Source organism: Amblyomma mixtum, chromosome 2 (genome assembly GCF_055824585.1).
Source record: "Amblyomma mixtum isolate Tamu chromosome 2, ASM5582458v1, whole genome shotgun sequence".
Lineage (NCBI taxonomy): Eukaryota > Metazoa > Arthropoda > Arachnida > Ixodida > Ixodidae > Amblyomma > Amblyomma mixtum.
In genome coordinates this window covers 274,911,386-274,925,848 of record NC_143013.1, presented here as the reverse complement: position 1 = coordinate 274,925,848, position 14,463 = coordinate 274,911,386, and positions in this window count along the sequence as shown.

Below are 14,463 nucleotides of genomic sequence, written 5' to 3'. Positions count from 1 at the left end.
GAGCGCGGGGGACCGTCTCCTCGACTGCACGCGGCGCCGCGATCGATGCTGCTCTGCTGCCGCGCTCGCACGGCCTGCCAAAACGGGCCGCGTCCCGGCCGGGAAACCCGGAGTGCTTTCGTTCATTATCTTTTTTTCATTTTCCCCAACCGCCAACGTCGCGAGTCCTCCCTCGGGGCCCCCAACTTCTAAGCAGGCCCGAGCCGGCTTCTTTTCGGAACCCGTCCTCCTCCCATTCAGCTGCACTGCCCTGCCTGCGTCCGTCCGTCCGGCCTATTGTTTGCACGAATCGCAGCGACGCCCAAAGCTGGTGGACGACACCACCTACAAAGACCATGTTTCCGTGCAGGTCATTTTCTTGCTCTCATATCAAACCGAAGTAACCGATTTCCAAAGTAACGCCCGATCTTCCTGTCCAAGTTCGTTTTGTTTTTTTTTTTTGTTTTTTTTTTCGCGGAAACCTTGTAAGATCGAAATGGGATCTTGTAAAGCCCCAACAAGACTTCCAGCTAATATCCACGCTGCCTCTCACGGAGACCCTCTCCACCGGCCGCAACGCGGAACCCCCCCTGCGCGAACTCCCCTGCAGAGCATGACCTCGTCGCAGCACAGAGGATTCCAATCTCGGCGAGGAGATGCACTACAGGCAACAACGCCCAGACCTGCCGTACAACCGAATTAAGCCCCTGAGCAAGCAGCTTCTCAGGCTTCGTAGAGTAAAGCCAGAAGTCTCCCAGGTTCGACATTATGTTGTGGCTCTCTTCCTCCGACTACGTTCCTTTCTTATCGGCCACGTCTTATCACGGCGAGGGCACGGAGGCGTCACGTAACCCCGGCCCTAATCTTTTCTATTTCTTGCCCACAGCCATGGTCGCACAGGCAGCTGCATACAGTTTCTCGAAGAGAATGCTGACCACAACCAGCATCGTTTAGCGAGAAAATCGTTCACTCCAACTTCTGAAATCAATGAAATTTCCGGGTGTGAAATGCAAAGGGTGACGTCACACTAAGTATCTACGTGAAAGATACCTTTAGAGCACCAAAGTCAGGTGAATCTAGTCCAGCGCCTGTCTGTTGTTTTCCCATAACGACACCGCGAGTTGCGCTAAACCATTGCGTTCGCAATGAAACGATGAGAAAGAGCTAAGACCGCGCCGACTAGAAGCCACCACCATAACAAGCGGCTTCAGCAAGCGGTAACACCCATTGCATCAATAGGCAGAAGCTTCAGAGTCAGATCCACGCCCTGACCGCTGGAAACATGCAAGGACTGCGGAGCACACGACTTGGTCCTTGCAGACGCCGCTGTTTTCGGAGCTGGTGAGACTGCGGGCACTGTCGTCGACTGCACGGAATCGCCCGAGGATTCTGACAAGACTGAGAGAAACTACAGGCATCAACCGACAGTCGAAACGCAATCCATGCAAGCGTCGTTGTGCGCCATGTCGACAGTCTAGAGTACAACAGAAAACTTCTATCGTTACACAACAGTGCCAGTGCGGGCTCCAGCAGGGTGTCTACTATAGGGTGTCCTTGGTCTACGACTGCTTCCCGAGGCGATGACAGCAGCGCAATATCTTCGGGGTTGGATTAAAAAAAAAAAGCGGTTGGCAACTACGGAAGATCCACAGGACCAATGAAGACCTACTTATACAGGAAAGTAATGAATATAATTAAAAAAAAAAACGTTCAAGACTAGACGAAGAGTCTCGTTACGACACGTTACGAGCAGTTTGCCCTGGTGAACACTGCAAATGGACTTTCTTCACTTTCGTGTAGAGTTTTCCGCTCGTTCCGGACCTTACGAATAAGGCGGAGTTCACGATGAAAGATATCTCGCAGGATTCCGGAAAATTCGCACCGCCGACATTCTAATACAATGTGGTGGCAATGTGATATTCCCGGTAGTGCCCTTTACAGCTGCTAACCAATTAATAATAACGACTACCACCAAGTAAGTCAAGTTTATCCTTCAGGTCCATGCCGTGGTCGGAGAGACAGGGAATTCAGGAAGAGAGAATTCTATTAAATTAAGCCTTATGTCCGGAGAATTCTTTGAATAGGATTACGAGACCAGTGGGGTAGGCACCGTGTTCAATCCCTCACTTCGATTACCCGATGCAACCGATCAGGCAACCGATCAGGCAACCCACGCTCTGAAAAACTGGTCCACCCGATCGGGCAAGGGAGCCAGCCGCTCCCGCTTGAAGGGGAGGCGGGGATTTGGGGAGGGCGCGGATTGGAGACAGCTCTATAAAAAAAAAAGTAAGTGAGCGACTCGGGATAGTCCCCACAATGAGGGAATTTAGGGAGCCGGGACATGGCCGATGAAGAGGTGTGTGATGGGAGTGTATACGTTTAGCTCCGCGGGGCGATGCTAGCAGCGGTCTTGTAGGGGGAAACTGGAGGCAGTGGAATGTCATGGCTGGGGTCCTCCGGTGAAAGTGCCGGACCACAAATACTCGCGCATCGACTAAGCTATAACAATAATTTCGTTATGCAATGAAACAGTTAAAAGAACATCACTTGAACGTTTTGCGAAACCCCGAAACATCACTGTATCCGAAGCAAATGCATTTCAATCGAACGAATTTCACCACACTGCTACCGTCAGTTGCACGAACATTTCAGCAAATACGAAATTCTCATCCGCTAAACATCGGCCACTGCTGTTCTGAAGCTGAGCGGCTTACGTAACTTCGCAGTGCCACATTTTCACGTGCAGAAGTTCGGGAATATGTTATGACTGCGTAGCTGGCTTTTCTTGAGCAGTAGCCGCTATAGCCTCACTTTCAGTCTCGGGAAGAAATCGAGGAAGAACCTGATTTTGAAGAAAGTGCAACCAGAATTTCAGAAAGGTACTAATGTTGACTAGAGACGCGATGTAATCCTTCTCCGCCCAACCGGCATTCTTACCAAAAAAAAAAGCATGAAAACAGACGAATCAGTCCGGTTTACTAAACCGGCAACGATGAACACATAAGTACACAAAAAATCGCGCATTTTATTCGTTAAGAAAAGTGCACAACGCATGCGTAGGGTTGTCAGCGTTGTGAAATAAATGTCTCTATGAAGGGTTCGAATGCTTCAAATCAAATTAACTTCAGTTCTCATTCCACAGCGAACTCTCACCTGAGTGAACATTTTCCGAACGCCCCCCGGGCTTCGTTCAAACGGTATTTCACTGTACACGGTTCCGCTGCTATGAACTACACCATTCCTATTGATGTATGTGACGGCCCTAATGAGGGGTCACAATGCGCAACCCGGTGGGTTGCCGTCTGGGATTCGTGCAGAGGGTGGGAGTGAACGAGCCAACATCACAACTGACTGATAAGGAAAATATTTAATCGTCAGCTGTGGCTGCCTGAAGGGGGTCGGCGATCTGCTCACCCGGCGACGAGACGGGGCTTCTTGTGGAGTGGAGGGGCGGCATCAGCTCCACCACGGGACCATGGAAGGGCTCAGCAGCTCAGGGTCGATCTCGGCCACCCGGACGGAACTCTCTTGGCTCTCACTCTGCTCCTGTCCCCTTCGCTCCTCTTGCTTGCGGTTTTTGTTCAGTTCGTCTTCCCTAGGCACCTAGCCAGGGAACCCCCGGTCGCTGCTCGAGTCCAAATTCTTGAGCTTCTTCATAGGCTCCGCCCTCAGCACGTCACCGCGCACACACCACGAAACACAAGGGGGGGGGGATCATGGCGCTTTTCAGTCGCGAATTCTTTGGCTTGCCGCGGGCCTCTCAGGTGCATGCGGGCGGTGGGCTGGCGCCGTAATCCTTCCGCCGTCGCCGCCACTCAAGTGTTTCTTCTGTCGGTCCACAGGAATGCACCGTTCGGGAGAATGCGCCGCCCTCAGTTTCCCCGGCAAAGTCGTCACGCCTGTCCCATTCTCGTGAGGCGCATTCAGGCTCCCTACGTTGGGTGCGCTGACCCAGCGCCATCTTGAATGCTTTGGCTGACCTGTGTTGGGGGGGGGGGGAAGTCTGCAGGCGCGTCAGGGGCAGCGACGGTGCTTGCCAGCCGGGTCGGAACACTGCCGCCGGAGGCAAGGCTACAAAGCGTATGCCATAGCGCGCACATCACACATGGTCGGCGCCAGGCGGCGTAGCAAACGAGCATTTCACCCAGCGCTGGATTAAGGGGGGAGGGGGGGGGGGGGGTTGCAGCCTAGGGCCTCAACTGCGACAGCAAGAGAAGGGGGCCCATTTATATTCACCTGCTTAGTGTATGGAACCACGGGCAATGGAACTTCGAGCGACACATATGAAGCGAGAAAACCAGTACGAGAAGGCGGGCCCCCACCTGATGTAACTTCGTTTAGCCGAATCAGTTGGGGAGAGCTTGTCGAGCTGCAAAAACAGGAATCCCCCACCACCCCGGCGAGGCCCCCTTCCTTACGAAACGATGTGCGTTTGCTTACGGATTGCGGAAGGGTTTTCATGGTTTCCTGTCAATCCCCCGTCCAGTGGCGTCTGAAGGTGCAGTGTGTTTGAGAATCCTAGAGTCGGCATAACATCCGCTTTTACAGAGCGGCCAGGCGGGACTCTCGCCTCGACGCCAAGCATTCCGCTGGAGCTGCTTTCCTAATCCGGAAAAAATCCAGTAATTTTTAAAACCACAAATATATCCGCTAATATGCAATGCGGTGCTCAATGTGAAAAATACTTGCATTGCGCCCTTTGCATGGCTTACAAATGCAAGGAAATGCAACGCTATAGTGTCACAGCAGGGTAGGCGCGCCTACTTGTGCGAGTATCATACACAGATAGTTGAAGAAATAAACGCGCGCAGTAGAATGCTTCTCTCAGCTACACCGGTGGATTGTTCGTGTTCAAGTTTCGCACAGATATGGCATTTGGTCGTCAGAATTGTTTCATACAACATCGGGTTTTTTTCTTCACCTTTACCCAGTTGAAACACAAGTCAGGCTGTGCTAGCTTCTTGGAAGTCCCACAGTTTCACTTCCTGCTCCGGCGTCCACTATGAAAGCGAAACACTCGTTTATGGGTTTATGTTTAGGTTTATGTTGTTTAACGTCCCAAATCAAGTCCGGCTATGCGGGACGCTGTAGTGGAAGGCTCTGGATAATTTCGACCACCTCGGGTTCTTTAACGTGCACTGATATCGCACAGTACACGGGCCTTTAGCATTTCGCCTCCAACAAAACGCGACCACCGCGGCCGGGGCGATTTATTTTGTTCGCTCTTTTTTTCTTGGGGTTGGTTTCGTAGAGCCAGGTGAAAAATGTTAATTTCTGAGGAAATAAAAGGCGCAGTAACTGCCTCGCATATCTCGGTGGATACGTCAACCGCATCCTGAGGGGAGGGAGGAACGTGTGAATAAAAGAGAGAAAGGGGTGCCGTACGTAGTGGAGGGCTCAGGAATAATTCCGACCACATGGGGATCTTTAACGTGCACTGACATCGCACAGCACACGGACGCCTTTTTGCATTTCGTCTCCATCAAAACGCGGCCGCCGTGTGGCTGGTTTTGAACCCGGGTACACGGACACGTGTCGCGCGCTCCAAGAGTCGCGTTGTGTCTTGTGCGCTGTAAAACTAATGCTAATGCGTTGCATGAATCCCATTAATTGCACTCTGCTCTTTTAATTTTGGTGCAACTAAAATGAAACATGGGATATATTCCAGTATAGTGTAGCAGGCGGGTGAGGGGGCGGGGGGGGGGGGGGGTTCTGTGAAGGGGAAGGGAGAGGGGCCAACATGCGCATTAGCCCAGGGCCCCCATTTTAATCCGCCCCTGATTTCATCAGACTAGTGGACAGATTTTACATTGTCGAGTCGGGTTGTTGCCGCCATAAACACTTCGATCTTCGATCTGTTAACAGGTCATAATGCCACACGTGCCAGCAAGAATACAAACGAACGGCGTACTGGCACGACGACCTAAACGGTTTTTGGAAATATTTGCAAATGCATGAAGTAACAACTCGCTCAAAACGTAACGCGTCTGGTCTAGACGGAAAAGTTAACTCCCAAAAACGAACGAAAGAGATTGTACGCGCTATACATACAGCGAACGATTTCGTTTCAGACGCCAATGGAGCAATCCCGTCACACAGATTTCGCGGCTGCCTCATTAAGAATGCATACCAGGTGTTTCAGGAAAGACTAAGTAATTTTCAAAAATAGGCTTTTTGGTGTAAAAATATGGCTTTCACGGCATAGCAGTACCAGTGTTGGCGGACACCGGAAAGCCGGTGAACTGTCTTCAGTAGTGAGCTGGTTAAATAACTTCTGATAATGAACTTTTAACCATCACAGCTAGGCAGCTGGTTGCAATTTGGTTTCGATTTGTAGCCAGCCGTTAGTAATAGCCATATCAGTTTCTAGAATTTTGAAAAAGCGATTATCCTTGGCGCTGTGGCTCGACAAAATTTGGCTACATCGTGCCAAAATACATGCGCTTTCGAAAAGCATGCAGGCAAAGCAACCTTTCCAGTACACGTAACTAGTCAAAAAATCTCAATTTTGTCGAGCCACAGCACCAAGGGTAAAAGCGTTTTAGAAATTCTAAAAACTGATATGGCTATTACTAACGACCGGCTACAAATCTCTAACTGCAACTTGGCGCCTAACTAATAGTTAAAAGTCAATTATTAAAAATTAGTTAACCAGCTTGCTTAAAAACGATTCACCGGTTTTCTGGTGTCCGCAGCACTGGCAATACTATGCTGAAAAAGCAATATTTTTACCCGAAAAAACCTCATTCTGAGAATTACTTAGTCGCCTCTGAAACACATGATATGTAGCCACAGCCAACTTGCTCAAAACATGCCTGCACATCATACCAACCTCAAAAGAATTGACCCATATGCCTGCAAACGTTAGGTCAGTGGCTTCATGACACATTGTCTGCAAGCAGTTTCTGACTCATTCGTCACTTCCATACCCTTGTTTTCCCCTCTTCACGGCAAATAAGATTTACAGTGCCGGCGGCCAAACAGCGCCACAGCAATCGGAGCAGCAATTTATACTGCGAATCAACGTGCCCGCAAACATACCAGATATCATCGAAATATCGCACACACAAAAATTAGTGAGAATCGTATTTTCAGCGAATGGGAATGAAGACAGACGGACGGACGGACGGACGGACGGACTGATTCTAACCAACCACTATCGAGGAAAGTCTCGAGTAGTGGGCGCCATTTTAATATGTATTTTGATCCATAATTTTACCAAGCTAATCCTTTTGTTTCGAGGAAGCCGCAAGGCGTACGAAGAAACGTTTATCGGAAATATACTCTCTCCCCACCCCCGCTTTTGTGAAAAACACAGCAGAATAAAATTTCGCTTCTTTTCTAGAGCCGTAAACAAAAGACTCAACACGTTACACGGCCGTAGACAAAAGACTAACTTCTCAGGACAGACATATGTTCAGGCAAATGAGGGGCTGGTTATGACATACACATGAGGGGCGCGAAACAATCACTGAAACCAAGGAAAGCATAGGAATTTCTTTTTTACTCAGGTTAATCAATCGGATTAACAGTTTAATCGCATTATGACTCAGATAACCAATTAGAAAGTACTCGGGTTTCTCGAAAACAAAACCATACTCTTCAACTGAAATTGCATATTTCACTTGAACGCGCCTAACTTGCCGAGGGGGCAAAACGGAGAAAACACACACGCAGAAAAAGCGGTAGAGTTTTAACGTAGTTAAACCGAGCAGACGTGCGAAAGCGTGTATTAGCCTGGTTGGCCCATGGTTTTGCTTTGCTGAGTCGATTTGATCCATTCGCGCCGCGGATTGAAGTTGGTGAAGAAGACGATGTGCAGTGCATAGCGCAAGAGTGTGTTGCAGTTTAACACGAGGCGTGATCGGCTGCGGCGACAGCGTAGTGCTCTCGTGCAGTGGCCGCGGGTTCGAAACCCAGTCGCGGCAATATTTCTGCACCCTCAAGGTCAGGGACGCCACGAGATTCTTGGTTGGGTTTGACCCCGTGAAGTAGTGTTTTCGTACTGAAAGCTAGCTACCAGACCGCCTCACATGTATGTACTATAAGTTGCCATGCGTGAGCAGGAAAAAAAGTAAACACGGATACGGGTGACAACAAGGACAAAGCATGCGCACACATCCGATAAATATGCGATTTCCTTGCGACGCAGAAAGACAGGCGTTGTGCACAGTTCTGATCTTCCTCAGTAATCTACATTACATTAACCAGCACAAGCAAGTACGTTACTACACAATTTGCATAGTTTCGATGTTCCATTCCACCGCCGCTAGCGGTAACAGACCCCATTACAACACAGTTTAGACGGTTTTACTAGCTCGCTTTGCAGATCACTAGCTAAGCCTTTTAATTTTTATCATATAGAGCAACAAGAATGAGGGCATTGATGGATAAAGGTCTCTCCCGATTACATTTAACTGCTCCCGGTCTGTGCAAGCCTCGGCCGAACTGTGCTAGCAAATTTATTGGTTTCGTCACCCCATCCGACTATCAACTGACTACCGAGCTCCTCCTCTCGATGTCCACTCAAGACCCTAACAGACCATCCGTCGTCAGCTTTGCGCATTACGTATCCTGCCCATGTAATTTCTTCCTTTTTAATAAATTTTTGGATAAAACATTCTCCACTCATGTTAGCTGCTTTACTCTGCTCTCTCCGTCTCCTGGTACTACATTATCGTTTTCCATACCCTAGTCATACCCCTTTCCTAATGTCACAAAGTTCGTCCGAGCCTTGCGTTTCTTTTTCTTTTTGGCCAAGGTGGCCACGGCGCCGGTTGTTCGCAAGCATGTCGCGACGCGGAAGCAGGTAAGCCACCGTTTCTGCCCACTCGCTTGTGACGCTTGTACGTTTTTCTTTGTCCTGTCGCTCTTTCTTATCCTAACGTTTTGTACAGCATTGCTTTGATCTTGTAACATTGTTGCATAGTTATCGCCCTTATGTTTTGGTTTGGTTTACGGGATTTAACGTCCCAAAGCGACTAAGGCTATGAGAGACGCCGTAGTGGAGGGCTCCGGAAATTTCGACCACCTGGGGTTCTTTAACGTGCACTGACATCGCACAGTACACGGGCCTCTAGAATTTCTCCTCCAAAGAAATTCTAGCCGCCGCGGCCGGGATCGAACCCGCGTCTTTCGGGTCAGCAGCCGAGCACCATAACCACTGAGCCACCGCGGCGGCACCTTATGTTTTCCTCTTCTTGTTAACAGTTGTTTGCGTTCTCATTCTGCGTTCGTTATTCGCGTCTTGCTTGTGTATTCACGCTACCTTGTTGGGCTCGGTGTTGTAACTTTCTGTTGTTATCGTTTGCCTCAGTAAAGGGGTTTGGTAAAGAGCTTGTCTACGCCCCATGCGTCCGGTCAAAGGCTAATCAGGCGTGGCCCATATCGCTGGTCAGCAGTCGAACCTCATCTTTTGCACGCGGGGTGGAGAAGTTTGTCGCTCCTCCTCCTCCAAATTTACGGACAGTGCAGTGGTGGGCAGGTTGGCCCGATTAATTATAGCTTCGGCGCCAACCAACCATCGAGCCGCCCACGATATCATGACACTTAACACTTGTGCACGCTCTAAATACTTCAATTTCCACTTCACTTGAACCTTACGAAATCGGCAAAGTAAGATCACTCGGTAGACACGGTATAGATTGGGCCTGCTCGTGTCGGAGGGTGGGAGAAACGGTCATTTTTATCGGCAACACATAACTTCCAGCATACCCCTAACAGAACGCTATAAGCACAGTTCTAAGGACTCTGCTATAACCTTCTTGTGAATGGGGAGGAGGGTGAGGGGGCTGCTTTTAACGCGACGTTCACAGTGACGTCATCCGATCGTGCACGCGCATCACGGCGCTTGGTCCACAACGCTCGCGCTCGACGGAGAGTCCTTACTCGTAAAACCAGCGCCTAAAAGACAAAATTAATCAACAGGAAGCCACACGTCATACCTCGGGACCACAAAACACTGTTAGCTTCGTGGAGATGCTCTCTCAGGCAGAAAGGCTCGTCAAAACAAGCTCTCAACCTTTTATCTTCGTGGCATAAGACGCGAACCTTAGGAAATATCGCATAAGGGGACGTTTGAGACAAACAGAAGTTGGTCCTTATCGATAGGGTACTGAGATCTAATTAAACGCACACCATTCTCACCGAAAACGGAGCTAGGAACGACAAAAACGAAGTGCAGGTGTCGCCACCATACGCCGCAGATCCCAAGCCGTGGTTACATGGCAGCGTCAAAGTCGCAGCGAAGCGAGTTGGCGGTGAATGCCGGGTGTCTATGCAGCATTAGCAAAGAGCTTGTTAATAAAAACTTTGTCCGCCGGGGAAAGCATGGAGGTGTCAGCGAGAAAACCCTCAGGAGTGGTATCATGAGGACGGCGACGACTGGCGTTCCTGAGGTGACTTAATCGTAAATATAAGACGACAACCTTCTGATCACGCAGAGCTTCAAGAGACAATTATGGGACGTCCTCTTCAAGAGGATCCCGCGGAGGACGCTATACACGATGTTATACAATACACAATTTCAGGTGTCAGACGAGAAAATCTAGTGTCACTTCCAGCGGCAGGAGTGTCCACAGAGGGCGAGCGCACATCTGCTTGGGCTAGACGACTCCGGCACTGTTCCGAGAAGTATGGCCACTGTTGAGGACGAGGTTCGGGGTCGCGGCTCGACGGATCCACGGTCTGCACGACGCCCGTTCCCACCTCCAGGCCAAGGACAGGAGTGCCGCAGAGCGACGGAGTTAGAAGGTGGCAAAAGAAGGCTGAGTTTATTTACATAATTACATGAGTGAAGAACGGAAAGTGCTCTTCGACGGCATTCGTTGCGAGTTTTATACCATCCTTCTTCCCTAGCTTCCCTAGGATGATGACGTCAACTCCAGGGCAGGTGTGGCCGGAAACTCACTCGCGCGCACACACTTCCACTCCCGCACCTGTGGACACGTCACGCGTTGAGCCGGGGAGAAAAGGATGCCCTCGAGGTAAAGTTGAGGTGAAGTTCTCGGACGCGACGAATGTTCCCCCGGGCTGTTGACACCTGTCCGTCAGAAGACATCAGTCACGAAGGGTCGGAATGCGAGACCGTCAAAAAGGCGGAAGTGGGCCTTTGTCCTTTGGGGCCGTTCTTGAAGGTTGCGGAAGTCCCCCGCCAGCCCGCCGCGGTGCTCGGTACGCAGAACAATCATCGAGACGACATTCGCAATGGTTACTGCGAAAAGGGAGAGGTAACGTTCACGTGCTGATGACTCCACGCACGTGGGCCGACTCCGGAGAATTGGGCGCTTTTGTGTCCATTGGGCCTGCACGGAGACGTAGCAAAGGAGGCTACCCTAGCCTCGTGCCGAATCCGGAACGACTTGAGGCAAGCGTCGTTGAGTGACAGGGGTTTCTCGGAACCATCCAGGCGACACGTGCGTGTTGGCTGCTTCCCGCTGATGCCGTCCTTAACACCACGCAGGGATTTGTACAGGAATTTTCGCCGTATACAGAGAAAGAGACTGCGCACGTGGACAGCGCGAAGTGCGTTCAAGCTGAGTAGAGCGTGTGTCACTAGCTGAGAATGACACTAAACTTGCCGCTGTGACAGGGCTATAATATGAAATACGAGGTATTAAAGCAAAACACTAATGCAACACAAAACTCAGCAGCGGGTTGCTTTTTGAAATAGCACGTTGTTGGGCGAGTTGGTCGTTCAACGTATAAAGAAAGACGGAGAAGGGGACAGCCGCATGGGGTCTGGAACTTGCTTTAACTAGGGATCTTGCTCGGCACCTGCAAAGTTACTTTTTTTGATCAGCACGGATCATGGGACGACAAGGAAGTACTCCAAGTGCTCAGACACGCAGAAAACTGTGCCTGTCCTGTTCTCTGTCCACTCCATGTCTTAACTGCGCAGTTTTTGTTTTCCTCCTTGACTTCTGAAGCCCAGGCATGCTGCTTACGAGAAGTAACACCCAGAGAAAAAGAAAACAGTAGGGTTTTAACGTAGTTAAACCGAGTAGGCCGTGTGAAAGCACCTCAGACAACACCGCCTAAAAGGCAACCGCATGCAAGATGTTATCGTCAGCCGCGATTAGCAGCCACAAGCGGGAAGGGGGTGGGGAGCAGCTGCGCAAGGCATCCGCCACTGGCGCTCCGTCAAAGGTTGAGGCTTCACACATAACTCGGGTTTTTCAGCTTTGCTAGTTAGGTAGCGCTTTCGCGCTAGACGCATCCACGGCAGGTAGGTTCCGGAAAAGAACTGGAAACAATTCAGCACACTTAACATAACGTGAAAGTGTTCGACCAGTCCACAAGGAAGGCAAAGTAAAACTTTCTGCAATGGAAACCGGCAATGCGAGGCTGGAGTGTTGGTGAGGGAAAGTGAAGATAACAGAGATAGCGCACTTAAAAAAGTAGTCTATAGAGAGTCTAGTATAGACTTCTTATAGACTTATTTCCGTTTGTCTAATCACAGTCTGTAGATTGTCTACGGACAAAAGTCTAGTAAAAGTGTATGGCCATAAGTATATAGATTGTCTATAGACTGTCCATAGGATTTGCTTGGGTTTATGGGGGTTGAACGTCCCAAAGCAACTCAGGCTATGAGGGAAACCGTAGTGAAGGGCTCCGGAAATTTCGACCACCTGGGGTTCTTTAACGTGCACAGACATCGCACAGTACATGGGCCTCTAGAATTTCACCTCCATCGAAATTGGAACGCAGCGGCCGGGATCGAGCCCGCGTCTTTCGGGTTAGAAGCCGAGTGCTATAACCACAGAGCCTCGGCGGCGTCTCCATAGGATCAGTGTTGTCTGTACTCTATGCTCTAGGATTTCTCTATGGTCAGTCTATAGACTTTGTACACAAAAGTCTATGGAGAGTCTATAGAATGTAAAAAGAAATTTTCGTAATTACCCGCCGCGGTGGCTCAGTGGTAAGGTGCTCGCACCCGGGTTCGAACCCGACCGCGGCGGCCGCGTTTCTATGGAGGCGAAACGCAAGAGGCGCCCGTGTGCTGTGCGATGTCAGTGCACGTAAAAGATCCCCAGGTGGTCGAAATTATTCCGGAGACCTCCACTACAGCACCTCTTTCTCTCTTCCTTTTTTCACTCCTAACTTCCTCCCTTCCCTTACGGCGTGGTTCAGGTGTCCGCCGATATATGTGAGACAGATACTGCGCCATTTCCTTTCCTCAAAAACCAATTTACCAAGGGCGGTACAACTTAGCTCCGTACAGCCGTCGCTACAAACTGTCTTTTTGTACTTCAACAAGAAAGCATAAACCTATTGGCACGTTAAATGACCCCTTCGGGAATTTTCCTTCGATGTCCATGTCGTTAATTAAACTTTTACAGGTGGTTCATCTCCCCGTCCGGATCTCCTGACATCCCCGTCAAGCATGACAGCCAATAGTTAACTAGCAATACTGCAGAAAAGCTGACCTACAGGAAAATGTTTTCCAACCAAGCACCCTCGTTCACTGACTGCGTTTTCACTTCCTGCTCTACTCACAACAGGGGTTAGCCTCAGGGGAGATGAATCAGTCGCCTCTATTGTAATCTTTTAGAAATGGAGATGGGTGGATTCGCTGTAAGGAAGAGAGGCGACCCTAAAGAATATAACACATTCCTCAACTCAAATGATAAAAATCCCACAGATGCCCTGTACTGTTGCAGACTTCAACAGGTGTTTTGCATGCAAACGGCGCAAAATGACCCAGAGCTGGAGAGTGTTTTAGTAGGGTGTCGAAAGAAGAAAAAATAATAATTTTGGTTTAGTTTCAGTAGGGTGTCGAAAGAAGAAAAAAAAATAATTTTGGTTTAGTTTCAGTAGGGTGTCGAAAGAAGAAAAAAAAATAATTTTTGGTTTAGTTTCACCTATATCGTTGAAGCGTGAGACACTACGTGGGCCTCACCGTGCGCACGCAAAAAAAAAAAAAAAAATCTCCAAACACAAGGACCCACAAAATTTCATCACAGCTTGAAGGCGCGATCAGACCACCAAACATTTAAGAATGCACAGTGCCGGTCGCCCGAAGACACCACCCAAATCGTTACTGCATGTTTGGACTGCCAGGAAAATATTTTTTTTTTTTTTTCCGGGGATTACGAGTTAAATGCTGCGCGCACCAGTACTACGTCTGGCCGAGCCAGAGTAATCGCGATGATTAGAACCAAGGCAAGGATTAAAATTGGGGCACTTCGCCGTAGACGTGCAACAGACATTTTGCGAAACGAGTTTTTACATGTTCGTTCCATTTGGGCTCGATACACAATAATAAAGTTAATACGACACCTCTGCCGACTCTTTAAGTTCCCGTGTTTTCCTTTTCTTTCTTTTTTTTTTTTTACGGCAACGACTACCGAACGCACCGGTATGCGGAGCCTCGAACCGACGCGGCAGGTGCATTGCAAGAGCGAAACTCGAGGCGGAAAGTGGAAGCCGAGAAAATAAATATTACGACATAACGACGCAAGCCCCCACCTCACTTTATTTCTT